At 40.7% G+C, this 4,072-nt stretch overlaps 1 non-coding gene across 1 annotated transcript; it reads right to left on the bottom strand.

The window, feature by feature from the left end:
- Window positions 1-353: 353 nt before the first annotated feature.
- LOC112438985 (small Cajal body-specific RNA 16) lies at window positions 354-536 on the bottom strand. Its single transcript, XR_003027295.1, has one exon. It is a non-coding gene; the product is annotated as a small Cajal body-specific RNA 16 (non-coding RNA).
- Between the last annotated feature and the right edge of the window lie 3,536 nt (window positions 537-4,072).

Here is a 4,072-nt window from a genome sequence, read left to right as displayed (position 1 = left end):
CAGGACCCAGGACACGGCTCTGTTAAGTCAAGTCTAATGGTGGCACTGATTTAGTGAGATATGTGCTACCAAAAAACTATGCAGAGTGCTAGCTATAGCCACAGTAAGTGTATATACACTTACATATATACAAGTATACACTGAGAGCCAACTTTGTGCCAAGTACTATATTGGCTGCCTCATTCATTCACCAAAGAATTATCGAACAAGAAACTATGAATGTGGAAGAACTATACACCAAAAAAGGCCCATCTTATTGTATGTACATTTAATTTTTTTAAGTAAAAATGCTTAAAATAAAAAGCAAAAAAAAATCAATCTGTTCTAGAGATTTCCACTTTTTTGCAGGGGGGTCCTGTTTATAGTATCATACATGATCAAACTGCGCTAGAATGTTCACACCTGTTACTGCAAATTCAAATCCCAGGAAAGACTTCTCCTGGGAATTTACTTTAGGTCAGGGTTGGGGTGCCTGGTACAAGGCTGCACCCACAGCTGGGCAGGTTCAGCCACACAGGAGCCTTTCCCCAGACCATGAGAGTTCCACTTCCAACAGCAGAGTAGCTCGTATCAGAATGTTACTCCTGCTACCAATTATCAACTCTCGTCAAATTATTTTAAAAACTTGGAGGCACTAGAAAACAATCTACTGTGTGCCAGATACAAGTCTAGGCATGAATACACTTCAGCGGGAAAAGAAAAAGTTCATGGCTTCTTTAATATATATGCCTGTAGCATACATCCACAATTCTCATCATATTAAAAATCAATCATAAATAGCCTCGCTTTAAAGAAGAGGAAACTGTTTCTGAGATGTTAAGAAATTTGTTGCGCAGAACCCAGCAGAGCAAATATTTGAACTCAGGCCACCCCCATGCCCTCCCTGCTCTACAGTGAATAATGGGGGAAACACAAGGGAGACACGGAGCTCTAGGTAGACCTTCTGAAAGAGGCAATGAGTTTTAACTAAGAAAAGTTAGCAAGGTACAAGGAACAAAGGAGAATCACAATTGAAATAAAGACCTTCCAGCAGAGAGGAGGGCTTGTGTGGAGGCAGGAGTATTATATAGGACGATGAACAGAAGGAATTAAGAGTGGATTCTTTTACCTGCAATGAAGGGTAGTCACAGCAAAGTGGGAAAGCAGGTAGGGGGCATATGCATTGGGAGAATAACTCATGGATATACGCACGAAGCACTAAGCAAATGGGTTTCAGGGAAAGACAAAGCAGGCTTGGGAGATTCATTTCTGAGATCCATTTTATGCATGTTCTTCTAGTCCTCTCACCTCCTGTAGTAATTAATGTCCACCAAGTTTGTTTTGTAGCTACTTACACACCTTCAAATGAAACCTGTTGATGTTTTGAACATTTATTTAGGTAGTCTGTTATTATTCCACTATCCACATGTCATCTGCATCTTGGCACCTCAACAGCCTGCATCATTTGCGAGCAAGAACTGTGTGGGTGGATTTCAGAGAACAGCCCCTCATTATTTGTTGATTTGGTTCAAAAATGACTGAAGTGTCAATATACTTTGCAAGGAAGTTATTAGCAATGAAAATGTCAAGTTACTTCTCACTGGTGATGAACAGAACAAACACAACATGTCCCTTATGAAGGTGCTCAGTAACATTCATATTTGTAGAACCCAATTTGAAAAGCAGAGAGAAACAGAACTAGTTCCTAATTGGACAGGTTTCTTTATTACATCTTGATCTAAGCAGAGCTAATAATTTTGGTCATAATTTCTCATATGAATCTTAAGATGGTTATAAGGAATTGAAAATCATCTCTAAAATTCTTTCAACTAAATATATTTCACCAACTCCCTTACGTGTTCCTTTAACCATTGAATAAGAGAACAAATGAGATTTATCACAGTATATTTTAAAATCATGTACGATAGAAAATAGCATCAAGGTGACCTCCAAGGAAGTGAATTCTCTTTGTGTGCTGAACTGGAGGTGTCAAGGGAATATTGATGTCACTTTGGTTTTTTGCAGCAGAAAATGTACATAGTAGTCACCAAAAACAGAAATATAGACTCCCCAACTTGCAGTGTAACATTCCATTAAGGAGGTGTAATTTCTTAATTCCCTCAGTACCTAAATCCCTGTATGAAGTATCCACTCTCCACAAAGAGGAATACTACCAAATTTGGCACAGTACCTTAAACCATGTTGAGTATATGGCACAATTTGCCGTAAGGCAGACTTCTGTTGGCCCCTGCCATAGAAAACTCAATTTTAGCTGTGTACATACAGAGCAAGCCACTCACATTGGGAATGAGGATGGACAAGAGATGAGTTAGAACCTTTTGGGATTATAATGAGGCTATCTGAAGGCTGCTTCTCACCAAGTTGACCTTAATGTTCCCCTCAGCTTGATTAAACGTTAGACAGGCTTCTACCTGCTCACAGGTCTCTGACTTCCCTTAGAGCATTTACTTTATAAAATTCGCAATTGGAGCTGGGCATGGTGGCTGATGCATGTAATCACACTTTGGGAGGCCGAGATGGAAAGATCCCTTGAAGCCAGGAGTTCAAGACCAGCCTGGGAAATATAGTGAGACCCCATCTCTACAAAAATAAAAAAAAATTAATAGCTTGGCATGGTGGCATACACCTGTAGTCTCAGCTACTCAGGAGGCTGAGGCAGGAGGATCCCTTGAGCATGGGAGTTTGAGGCTACAGTGAACTATGATCTTGTTAAAGCACTCCAGCCTGGGTGACAGGGTGAGACTCTGTCTTAAAAAAAAAAAAAAAAAAATTCAATTGCACGTTTTTATATGCCCCTTTGAGATGTAAATGTTTTATGACTCAAGAATGTCTTTCTCAAGGACCTGGAAACCATCCCTTTGAAATGTAATCATCAAGAAAGATACTCCTCCTATCTCCCAGTCTCTGTGGAAGGGTAGGAGCCTAACTTCCAATATGAACAATTAGCAAACACAGATGACCTAATCACATTGACTAACCTCCTGCTGGGTTCTTCCACAAGATGATCCGAGAGCACTGGGAGAAAGGAAATAAGAAGTCTAATAGAGCATCCATGCTTTCCAAGGTTCAAAATTAGACTTACGAGTTGGGGTGGACCAGGGAGGATGTGACCAAGACACAGTGGCATGAAAAGACAAAAGGCCCTATGAAATAAAATTCCCTGGAGATTCTGGGCTGCTGACTTAGGATCAAAAACTAAGGGTTTGGGGCTGGAAGAGCATATGGCTATGTCCCGTGCTTTGGGGGACAATGACCAGCCTTGTGAGAGTCCCCTAAGAGAACGGTAGTCCTAGAGTCCAAGCTTGGGCACACTGTGTCCTGTGCATGGACCAGGCACTATAAGCATCGGGAACCAACAGCAACAGCAACACCTTGTGGCTCCAAGTGACAATGGCCATGGAAGCCTCTGCTTGGCTCTTGATAGACAGGGTTGGTTCCCCTCATTCAAACAGATGAGCCCCAGAGTTTTTAGGCAGTTAGAGGTTGAGATGCGGGATAGGCGAACTTCAAGTGGAAGATAATGGACTTCCTGCTCATAGCACAGCTGCTCAAACAAGTGATTTTTAAAAGTAAAGAGATTTTAATGCATTTAAAGAGGAAAGTACACTGACATTTCTGAGCTGGTCATCCAACATAGTTTTTAGATTTTTTTTTTTTTTAATGAAAATAGACATGTGACAAAAAAGTACTTCTTTCTTTTCTAGAGACATAGAAGAAATATTTTTGAAGGTGTGGAAACCAGAACTCAATCACAATTGGATGGGTGGAGATGGAAGTTTTCAGCTGGAATAATTTCCAAGCTCATGTCTTCTCTCTACTGGATATGACTTAGTTTATTATAACAATAACACTGAGAGCCCCGACTAGGGCCCTGGGAAACCTCTAAGAAGCTCCAGCTGTTCAGTCACTTTGGCCATCAGTTACTTTGTTCAATAGTTGAAGGAGGCAGCAGCGTTAGAAGCAGTGAATCTGCCTTGGTGTCAACAAAGGTTCTCTGCTTCAGATGGAATTCTTAAAGTTACCTAAGATTTATTAGGTAATAATAGGCAGACTCAAATTACCAGGAATTTTA

This window comes from Pan paniscus, chromosome 12 (assembly GCF_029289425.2).
Source record: "Pan paniscus chromosome 12, NHGRI_mPanPan1-v2.0_pri, whole genome shotgun sequence".
NCBI lineage: Eukaryota > Metazoa > Chordata > Mammalia > Primates > Hominidae > Pan > Pan paniscus.
The sequence above is the reverse complement of the archived record's forward strand: the minus strand, read 5'-3'. Positions and strand labels throughout refer to the sequence as shown.